Source organism: Babylonia areolata, chromosome 32, assembly GCF_041734735.1.
Source record: "Babylonia areolata isolate BAREFJ2019XMU chromosome 32, ASM4173473v1, whole genome shotgun sequence".
NCBI lineage: Eukaryota > Metazoa > Mollusca > Gastropoda > Neogastropoda > Buccinidae > Babylonia > Babylonia areolata.
The window spans coordinates 20,876,436-20,890,113 of NC_134907.1; positions in this window are offsets into that span (position 1 = coordinate 20,876,436).

Below are 13,678 nucleotides of genomic sequence, written 5' to 3' on the forward strand. Positions count from 1 at the left end.
ACGTTCTCTCTACCCCCCTCCCTCTTTAAACTGTTGTGTCCAAGACATGTGACGTCCACGTTCTCTCTACCCCCCCTCCCTCTTTAAACTGTTGTGTCCAAGACATGTGACGTCCACGTTCTCTCTACCCCCCCTTCCTCTTTAAACTGTTGTGTCCAAGACATGTGACGTCCAAGTTCTCTCTACCCCCCCCCTCCCTCTTTAAACTGTTGTGTCCAAGACATGTGACGTCCAAGTTCTCTCTACTCCCCCCCCTCCCTCTTTAAACTGTTGTGTCCAAGACATGTGACGTCCACGTTCTCTCTACCCCCCTCCCTCTTTAAACTGTTGTGTCCAAGACATGTGACGTCCAAGTTCTCTCTACCCCCCCCCTTCCTCTTTAAACTGTTGTGTCCAAGACATGTGACGTCCACGTTCTCTCTACCCCCCTCCCTCTTTAAACTGTTGTGTCCAAGACATGTGACGTCCACGTTCTCTCTACCCCCCTCCCTCTTTAAACTGTTGTGTCCAAGACATGTGACGTCCACGTTCTCTCTACCCCCCTCCCTCTTTAAACTGTTGTGTCCAAGACATGTGACGTCCAAGTTCTCTCTACCCCCCCCCCCTTCCTCTTTAAACTGTTGTGTCCAAGACATGTGACGTCCACGTTCTCTCTACCCCCCTCCCTCTTTAAACTGTTGTGTCCAAGACATGTGACGTCCAAGTTCTCTCTACCCCCCCCCCTTCCTCTTTAAACTGTTGTGTCCAAGACATGTGACGTCCACGTTCTCTCTACCCCCCCTCCCTCTTTAAACTGTTGTGTCCAAGACATGTGACGTCCACGTTCTCTCTACCCCCCTCCCTCTTTAAACTGTTGTGTCCAAGACATGTGACGTCCACGTTCTCTCTACCCCCCTCCCTCTTTAAACTGTTGTGTCCAAGACATGTGACGTCCAAGTTCTCTCTACTCCCCCCCCCCCTCCCTCTTTAAACTGTTGTGTCCAAGACATGTGACGTCCAAGTTCTCTCTACTCCCCCCCCCTCCCTCTTTAAACTGTTGTGTCCAAGACATGTAACGTCCACGTTCTCTCTACTGTGCATCTCTCTTCCTCTTCATCGTATCATTCTCTTAACCTTCATGTGGTTCTGCTTTATTTTTTTTTTTTTTATCTTTGATTTAAAGAAATCTTGCGGAAGGATGATACATCTGTGTGTGTGTGTGTGTGTGTGTGTGTGTGTGTGTGTGTGTGTGTGTGTGTGTGTGTGTGTGTGTGTGTGTGTGTGTGTATGTGTGTGTTTATTTTATTTTATTTTATTTTACTAACAGCACTCTGCAGGTAAAGTTTTCGTTCAGAACTGTGCAGTTTTGTTAGTTTTTTTTATGTTGTTTTATTTCATGTACTATTTTCCACGTGGCTGAACGAATGAACTTTGATTCCTCTACTGCTTTGTGCAGGGTTTGTAGGGGGTGGGGTGGTGGGGTGGTGGTGGGGGTAAATGTATTTTTAATGCTGTGAATTTAGCTTAAAAATTTTTTTTGGTCTTGTTCTAAAGTGTCTGGCCTGCATTGAAAGAAGGTCAAGCAGGTATCGCATTGTTTCAGCAGAGGTGTCTTTTGTTACTTCCCAAGAGCAGTTTCGTTGTTTCTTTTCGAATTCTTTCTAACTTAAAAAGGCTGCTTTCTTTAAGAAGAGCTATATGCCATTGCCACATAGTCCCTGATAATCAAACATGAGCACAATAGATTGGTGTAGGGGTGAGTGGGGGGGCGGGGGGGGGCACAAAACAGCGAAAGAAGTCACAAAGAAAAAAATGAAAAAGAAAGGAAGAAAGACAGCAATATTTCTTTACAGTCACATCCGAGAAAGAAAGCCATACAGTAAAGAAAGAGAGGGAGTGAGAAAAGAAGGCAAATGAAAAGAAAGAAACGAGAAAAGAAGGAGAGAGAAAAAACAAGAAAGAAAGAAGAAGAAAAGAAAGAATAAACAAACCCAAACACACAAAAAAGAAAGAAAGGAAAGAAAAGAAAGCACAACGAAAGAACGAATGTAAAAGTGTGTGTGTGTGAGAGAGAGAGAGAGAGGGGGGGGGGGGGGGGGAGAAAGAGGGAGAGAGAGAGACACACACACAGAGACAGAGAGAGACAGACAGACAGACAGACAGACAGACAGATAAACAGACAAAAAAGAAAGAAAGTGAGAAATAGAAACAAAATTTGTTTAAAAGCACACACACACACACACACAAAGAAGGAACGAAGGAGTGCCAATACTAACTAAAGACATACATAACTAACAGAAACAGGAGTACCAATACTAACTAAAGACATACAGAACTAACAGAAACAGGAGTACCAATACTAACTAAAGACATACAGAACTAACAGAAACAGGAGTACCAATACTAACTAAAGACATACAGAACTAACAGAAACAGGAGTACCAATACTAACTAAAGACATACACAACTAACAGAAACAGGAGTACCAATACTAACTAAATACATACACAACTAACAGAAACAGGAGTACCAATACTAACTAAATACATACACAACTAACAGAAACAGGAGTACCAATACTAACTAAAGACATACACAACTAACAGAAACAGGAGTACCAATACTAACTAAATACATACACAACTAACAGAAACAGGAGTACCAATACTAACTAAATACAGAACTAACAGAAACAGGAGTACCAATACTAACTAAATACACAACTAACAGAAACATGAGTACCAATACTAACTAAAGACATACAGAACTAACAGAAACAGGAGTACCAATACTAACTAAATACATACACAACTAACAGAAACAGGAGTACCAATACTAACTAAATACATAACTAACAGAAACAGGAGTACCAATACTAACTAAAGACATACACAACTAACAGAAACAGGAGTACCAATACCAACTAAAGACACAACTAACAGAAACAGGAGTACCAATAATAACTAAATACAGAACTAACAGAAACAGGAGTACCAATACTAACTAAAGACATACACAACTAACAGAAACAGGAGTACCAATACTAACTAAATAAGGAACTAACAGAAACAGGAGTACCAATACTAACTAAAGACATACACAACTAACAGAAACAGGAGTACCAATACCAACTAAAGACATAACTAACAGAAACAGGAGTACCAATACTAACTAAAGACATACAGAACTAACAGAAACAGGAGTACCAATACTAACTAAAGACATACAGAACTAACAGAAACATGAGTACCAATACTAACTAAAGACATACAGAACTAACAGAAACAGGAGTACCAATACTAACCAAAGACATACACAACTAACAGAAACAGGAGTACCAATACTAACTAAAGACATAACTAACAGAAACAGGAGTACCAATACTAACTAAATACAGAACTAACAGAAACATGAGTACCAATACTAACTAAAGACATACAGAACTAACAGAAACAGGAGTACCAATACTAACTAAAGACATACAGAACTAACAGAAACAGGAGTACCAATACTAACTAAAGACATACAGAACTAACAGAAACAGGAGTACCAATACTAACTAAATACAGAACTAACAGAAACAGGAGTACCAATACTAACTAAATACAGAACTAACAGAAACAGGAGTACCAATACTAACTAAAGACATACACAACTAACAGAAACAGGAGTACCAATACTAACTAAATACAGAACTAACAGAAACAGGAGTACCAATACTAACTAAATACAGAACTAACAGAAACAGGAGTACCAATACTAACCAAAGACATACAGAACTAACAGAAACAGGAGTACCAATACTAACTAAAGACATACAGAACTAACAGAAACATGAGTACCAATACTAACTAAAGACATACAGAACAAACAGAAACATGAGTACCAATACTAACTAAAGACATAACTAACAGAAACATGAGTACCAATACTAACTAAATACAGAACTAACAGAAACAGGAGTACCAATACTAACTAAAGACATAACAAACAGAAACATGAGTACCAATACTAACTAAATACAGAACTAACAGAAACAGGAGTACCAATACTAACTAAATACATAACTAACAGAAACATGAGTACCAATACTAACTAAAGACATACAGAACTAACAGAAACATGAGTAGCAATACTAACTAAATACAGAACTAACAGAAACAGGAGTACCAATACTAACTAAAGACATACAGAACTAACAGAAACATGAGCACCAATACTAACTAAATACAGAACTAACAGAAACAGGAGTACCAATACTAACTAAAGACATACAGAACTAACAGAAACATGACTACCAATACTAACTAAAGATATACAGAACTAACAGAAACATGAGTACCAATACTAACTAAATACAGAACTAACAGAAACAGGAGTACCAATACTAACTAAAGACCTACAGAACTAACAGAAACAGGAGTACCAATACTAACTAAATACATAACTAACAGAAACATGAGTACCAATACTAACTAAAGACATACAGAACTAACAGAAACAGGAGTACCAATACTAACTAAAGACCTACAGAACTAACAGAAACAGGAGTACCAATACTAACTAAAGACCTACAGAACTAACAGAAACAGGAGTACCAATACTAACTAAATACATAACTAACAGAAACAGGAGTACCAATACTAACTAAAGACATACACAACTAACAGAAACAGGAGTACCAATACTAACTAAAGACATACAGAACTAACAGAAACAGGAGTACCAATACTAAGTAAAGACATACAGAACTAACAGAAACATGAGTACCAATACTAACTAAATACATAACTAACAGAAACATGAGTACCAATACTAACTAAAGACCTACAGAACTAACAGAAACAGGAGTACCAATACTAACTAAAGACATACAGAACTAACAGAAACAGGAGTACCAATACTAACTAAAGACATACACAACTAACAGAAACAGGAGTACCAATACTAACTAAAGACATACAGAACTAACAGAAACATGAGTACCAATACTAACTAAAGACATACAGAACTAACAGAAACAGGAGTACCAATACTAACTAAATACAAAACTAACAGAAACATGAGTACCAATACTAACTAAAGACCTACACAACTAACAGAAACAGGAGTACCAATACTAACTAAATACATACAGAACTAACAGAAACATGAGTACCAATACTAACTAAATACATAACTAACAGAAACATGAGTACCAATACTAACTAAAGACCTACACAACTAACAGAAACAGGAGTACCAATACTAACTAAAGACATACAGAACTAACAGAAACATGAGTACCAATACTAACTAAATACATAACTAACAGAAACATGAGTACCAATACTAACTAAAGACATACAGAACTAACAGAAACAGGAGTACCAATACTAACTAAATACATAACTAACAGAAACATGAGTACCAATACTAACTAAAGACATACAGAACTAACAGAAACAGGAGTACCAATACTAACTAAAGACATACAGAACTAACAGAAACATGAGTACCAATACTAACTAAAGACATACAGAACTAACAGAAACAGGAGTACCAATACTAACTAAAGACATACAGAACTAACAGAAACAGGAGTACCAATACTAACTAAATACATAACTAACAGAAACAGGAGTACCAATACTAACTAAAGACCTACACAACTAACAGAAACAGGAGTACCAATACTAACTAAAGACATACAGAACTAACAGAAACAGGAGTACCAATACTAACTAAATACATAACTAACAGAAACATGAGTACCAATACTAACTAAAGACATACAGAACTAACAGAAACAGGAGTACCAATACTAACTAAAGACATACAGAACTAACAGAAACAGGAGTACCAATACTAACTAAAGACATACAGAACTAACAGAAACAGGAGTACCAATACTAACTAAAGACCTACAGAACTAACAGAAACAGGAGTACCAATACTAACTAAAGACATACAGAACTAACAGAAACAGGAGTACCAATACTAACTAAAGACATACAGAACTAACAGAAACAGGAGTACCAATACTAACTAAAGACATACACAACTAACAGAAACAGGAGTACCAATACAAACTAAAGACATACAGAACTAACAGAAACAGGAGTACCAATACTAACTAAATACACAACTAACAGAAACAGGAGTACCAATACTAACTAAAGACATACAGAACTAACAGAAACAGGAGTACCAATACTAACTAAATACAGAACTAACAGAAACAGGAGTACCAATACTAACTAAATACAGAACTAACAGAAACAGGAGTACCAATACTAACTAAAGACATACAGAACTAACAGAAACAGGAGTACCAATACTAACTAAATACAGAACTAACAGAAACAGGAGTACCAATACTAACTAAAGACATACAGAACTAACAGAAACAGGAGTACCAATACTAACTAAAGACATACAGAACTAACAGAAACATGAGTACCAATACTAACTAAAGACATACAGAACTAACAGAAACAGGAGTACCAATACTAACTAAATACAGAACTAACAGAAACAGGAGTACCAATACTAACTAAATACAGAACTAACAGAAACAGGAGTACCAATACTAACTAAAGACATACAGAACTAACAGAAACAGGAGTACCAATACTAACTAAAGACATACAGAACTAACAGAAACAGGAGTACCAATACTAACTAAAGACATACACAACTAACAGAAACAGGAGTACCAATACTAACTAAAGACATACAGAACTAACAGAAACAGGAGTACCAATACTAACTAAAGACATACACAACTAACAGAAACAGGAGTACCAATACTAACTAAAGACATACACAACTAACAGAAACAGGAGTACCAATACTAACTAAATACACAACTAACAGAAACAGGAGTACCAATACTAACTAAAGACATACAGAACTAACAGAAACAGGAGTACCAATACTAACTAAATACATAACTAACAGAAACAGGAGTACCAATACTAACTAAAGACATACAGAACTAACAGAAACATGAGTACCAATACTAACTAAAGACATACAGAACTAACAGAAACAGTACCAATACTAACCAAAGACATACACAACTAACAGAAACAGGAGTACCAATACTAACTAAAGACATACAGAACTAACAGAAACATGACTACCAATACTAACTAAATACAGAACTAACAGAAACATGAGTACCAATACTAACTAAATACATACAGAACTAACAGAAACAGGAGTACCAATACTAACTAAAGACATACAGAACTAACAGAAACATGAGTACCAATACTAACTAAAGACATACAGAACTAACAGAAACAGGAGTACCAATACTAACTAAAGACATACAGAACTAACAGAAACAGGAGTACCAATACTAACCAAAGACATACACAACTAACAGAAACAGGAGTACCAATACTAACTAAAGACATAACTAACAGAAACATGAGTACCAATACTAACTAAAGACATAACTAACAGAAACAGGAGTACCAATACTAACTGAAGACATAACTAACAGAAACAGGAGTACCAATACTAACTAAAGACATACATAACTAACAGAAACAGGAGTACCAATACTAACTAAAGACATAACTAACAGAAACAGGAGTACCAATACTAACTAAAGACAAAACTAACAGAAACAGGAGTACCAATACTAACTAAAGACATAACTAACAGAAACAGGAGTACCAATACTAACTAAAGACCTACAGAACTAACAGGAACATGAGTACCAATACTAACTAAAGACATAACTAACAGAAACAGGAGTACCAATACTAACTAAAGACATAACTAACAGAAACATGAGTACCAATACTAACTAAAGACATAACTAACAGAAACAGGAGTACCAATACTAACTAAAGACATACAGAACTAACAGAAACAGGAGTACCAATACTAACTAAATACATAACTAACAGAAACAGGAGTACCAATACTAACTAAAGACATACAGAACTAACAGAAACATGAGTACCAATAATAACTAAATACAGAACTAACAGAAACAGGAGTACCAATACTAACTAAATACAGAACTAACAGAAACAGGAGTACCAATACTAACTAAATACAGAACTAACAGAAACAGGAGTACCAATACTAACTAAAGACATACATAACTAACAGAAACAGGAGTACCAATACTAACTAAATACATAACTAACAGAAACAGGAGTACCAATACTAACTAAATACAGAACTAACAGAAACAGGAGTACCAATACTAACCAAAGACATACAGAACTAACAGAAACAGGAGTACCAATACTAACTAAAGACATACAGAACTAACAGAAACATGAGTACCAATACTAACTAAATACATAACTAACAGAAACATGAGTACCAATACTAACTAAAGACATACAGAACTAACAGAAACAGGAGTACCAATACTAACTAAAGACATAACTAACAGAAACATGAGTACCAATACTAACTAAATACAGAACTAACAGAAACAGGAGTACCAATACTAACTAAAGACATACATAACTAACAGAAACATGAGTACCAATACTAACTAAAGACAGAACTAACAGAAACAGGAGTACCAATACTAACTAAAGACATACAGAACTAACAGAAACATGAGCACCAATACTAACTAAATACAGAACTAACAGAAACAGGAGTACCAATACTAACTAAAGACATACAGAACTAACAGAAACATGACTACCAATACTAACTAAAGACATACATAACTAACAGAAACATGAGTACCAATACTAACTAAATACAGAACTAACAGAAACAGGAGTACCAATACTAACTAAAGACCTACAGAACTAACAGAAACAGGAGTACCAATACTAACTAAATACATAACTAACAGAAACATGAGTACCAATACTAAGTAAAGACATACAGAACTAACAGAAACAGGAGTACCAATACTAACTAAAGACCTACAGAACTAACAGAAACAGGAGTACCAATACTAACTAAAGACCTACAGAACTAACAGAAACAGGAGTACCAATACTAACTAAATACATAACTAACAGAAACAGGAGTACCAATACTAACTAAAGACATACACCACTAACAGAAACAGGAGTACCAATACTAACTAAAGACATACAGAACTAACAGAAACAGGAGTACCAATACTAAGTAAAGACATACAGAACTAACAGAAACATGAGTACCAATACTAACTAAATACATAACTAACAGAAACATGAGTACCAATACTATCTAAACACATACAGAACTAACAGAAACATGAGTACCAATACTAACTAAATACAGAACTAACAGAAACATGAGTACCAATACTAACTAAAGACATACACAACTAACAGAAACAGGAGTACCAATACTAACTAAATACATAACTAACAGAAACATGAGTACCAATACTAACTAAATACATAACTAACAGAAACATGAGTACCAATACTAAGTAAAGACATACAGAACTAACAGAAACAGGAGTACCAATACTAACTAAATACACAACTAACAGAAACAGGAGTACCAATACTAACTAAAGACATACAGAACTAACAGAAACAGGAGTACCAATACTAACTAAATACATACAGAACTAACAGAAACATGAGTACCAATACTAACTAAATACATAACTAACAGAAACATGAGTACCAATACTAACTAAATACATACAGAACTAACAGAAACAGGAGTACCAATACTAACTAAAGACCTACAGAACTAACAGAAACAGGAGTACCAATACTAACTAAATACATAACTAACAGAAACATGAGTACCAATACTAACTAAATATATAACTAACAGAAACAGGAGTACCAATACTAACTAAAGACATACAGAACTAACAGAAACAGGAGTACCAATACTAACTAAAGACCTACAGAACTAACAGAAACAGGAGTACCAATACTAACTAAAGACATAACTAACAGAAACATGAGTACCAATACTAACTAAATACAGAACTAACAGAAACAGGAGTACCAATACTAACTAAAGACATACAGAACTAACAGAAACAGGAGTACCAATACTAACTAAAGACATACATAACTAACAGAAACAGGAGTACCAATACTAACTAAATACATAACTAACAGAAACATGAGTACCAATACTAACTAAATACAGAACTAACAGAAACAGGAGTACCAATACTAACTAAATACATAACTAACAGAAACAGGTGTACCAATACTAACTAAACACCTACAGAACTAACAGAAACAGGAGTACCAATACTAACCAAAGACATACACAACTAACAGAAACAGGAGTACCAATACTAACTAAAGACATAACTAACAGAAACAGGAGTACCAATACTAACTAAAGACATACAGAACTAACAGAAACAGGAGTACCAATACTAACTAAAGACATACATAACTAACAGAAACAAGAGTACCAATACTAACTAAAGACATACAGAACTAACAGAAACAGGAGTACTAATACTAACTAAAGACATACAGAACTAACAGAAACAGGAGTACCAATACTAACTAAATACATAACTAACAGAAACATGAGTACCAATACTAACTAAATACATAACTAACAGAAACAGGAGTACCAATACTAACTAAAGACCTACAGAACTAACAGAAACAGGAGTACCAATACTAACTAAAGACATACATAACTAACAGAAACATGAGTACCAATACTAACTAAATACAGAACTAACAGAAACAGGAGTACCAATACTAACTAAAGACCTACAGAACTAACAGAAACAGGAGTACCAATACTAACTAAAGACCTACAGAACTAACAGAAACAGGAGTACCAATACTAACTAAATACATAACTAACAGAAACAGGAGTACCAATACTAACTAAAGACATACACAACTAACAGAAACAGGAGTACCAATACTAAGTAAAGACATACAGAACTAACAGAAACATGAGTACCAATACTAACTAAATACATAACTAACAGAAACATGAGTACCAATACTAACTAAAGACCTACAGAACTAACAGAAACAGGAGTACCAATACTAACTAAAGACATACAGAACTAACAGAAACAGGAGTACCAATACTAACTAAAGACATACACAACTAACAGAAACAGGAGTACCAATACTAACTAAAGACATACAGAACTAACAGAAACATGAGTACCAATACTAACTAAATACATAACTAACAGAAACATGAGTACCAATACTAACTAAAGACATACACAACTAACAGAAACAGGAGTACCAATACTAACTAAATACAGAACTAACAGAAACATGAGTACCAATACTAACTAAATACATAACTAACAGAAACATGAGTACCAATACTAAGTAAAGACATACAGAACTAACAGAAACAGGAGTACCAATACTAACTAAATACACAACTAAGAGAAACAGGAGTACCAATACTAACTAAAGACATACAGAACTAACAGAAACAGGAGTACCAATACTAAGTAAAGACATACAGAACTAACAGAAAGAGGAGTACCAATACTAACTAAATACATAACTAACAGAAACATGAGTACCAATACTAACTAAAGACCTACAGAACTAACAGAAACAGGAGTACCAATACTATCTAAAGACATACAGAACTAAGAGAAACATGAGTACCAATACTAACTAAATACATAACTAACAGAAACATGAGTACCAATACTAACTAAAGACATACACAACTAACAGAAACAGGAGTACTATTACTAACTAAATACATAACTAACAGAAACATGAGTACCAATACTAACTAAATACATAACTAACAGAAACATGAGTACCAATACTAAGTAAAGACATACAGAACTAACAGAAACAGGAGTACCAATACTAACTAAATACACAACTAACAGAAACAGGAGTACCAATACTAACTAAAGACATACAGAACTAACAGAAACAGGAGTACCAATACTAACTAAAGACCTACAGAACTAACAGAAACAGGAGTACCAATACTAACTAAAGACCTACAGAACTAACAGAAACAGGAGTACCAATACTAACTAAATACATAACTAACAGAAACAGGAGTACCAATACTAACTAAAGACATACACAACTAACAGAAACAGGAGTACCAATACTAACTAAAGACATACAGAACTAACAGAAACAGGAGTACCAATACTAAGTAAAGACATACAGAACTAACAGAAAGATGAGTACCAATACTATCTAAATACATAACTAACAGAAACATGAGCACCAATACTAACTAAAGACCTACAGAACTAACAGAAACAGGAGTACCAATACTAACTAAAGACATACAGAACTAACAGAAACAGGAGTACCAATACTAACTAAAGACATACACAACTAACAGAAACAGGAGTACCAATACTAACTAAAGACATACAGAACTAACAGAAACATGAGTACCAATACTAACTAAATACATAACTAACAGAAACATGAGTACCAATACTAACTAAAGACATACACAACTAACAGAAACAGGAGTACCAATACTAACTAAATACATAACTAACAGAAACATGAGTACCAATACTAAGTAAAGACATACAGAACTAACAGAAACAGGAGTACCAATACTAACTAAATACACAACTAACAGAAACAGGAGTACAATACTAACTAAAGACATACAGAACTAACAGAAACAGGAGTACCAATACTAAGTAAAGACATACAGAACTAACAGAAACAGGAGTACCAATACTAACTAAATACATAACTAACAGAAACATGAGTACCAATACTAACTAAAGACCTACAGAACTAACAGAAACAGGAGTACCAATACTATCTAAAGACATACAGAACTAACAGAAACATGAGTACCAATACTAACTAAATACATAACTAACAGAAACATGAGTACCAATACTAACTAAAGACATACACAACTAACAGAAACAGGAGTACCAATACTAACTAAATACATAACTAACAGAAACATGAGTACCAATACTAACTAAATACATAACTAACAGAAACATGAGTACCAATACTAAGTAAAGACATACAGAACTAACAGAAACAGGAGTACCAATACTAACTAAATACACAACTAACAGAAACAGGAGTACCAATACTAACTAAATATATAACTAACAGAAACAGGAGTACCAATACTAACTAAAGACATACAGAACTAACAGAAACAGGAGTACCAATACTAACTAAAGACCTACAGAACTAACAGAAACAGGAGTACCAATACTAACTAAAGACATAACTAACAGAAACATGAGTACCAATACTAACTAAATACAGAACTAACAGAAACAGGAGTACCAATACTAACTAAAGACATACAGAACTAACAGAAACAGGAGTACCAATACTAACTAAAGACATACATAACTAACAGAAACAGGAGTACCAATACTAACTAAATACATAACTAACAGAAACAGGTGTACCAAAACTAACTAAAGACCTACAGAACTAACAGAAACAGGAGTACCAATACTAACTAAAGACCTACAGAACTAACAGAAACAGGAGTACCAATACTAACTAAATACATAACTAACAGAAACATGACTACCAATACTAACTAAAGACATACCAGAACAAACAGAAACAGGAGTACCAATACTAACTAAAGACATACAGAACTAACAGAAACAGGAGTACCAATACTAACTAAAGACATACAGAACTAACAGAAACAGGGAGTACCAATACTAACTAAAGACATACAGAACTAACAGAAACAGGAGTACCAATACTAACTAAATACATAACTAACAGAAACATGAGTACCAATACTAACTAAATACATAACT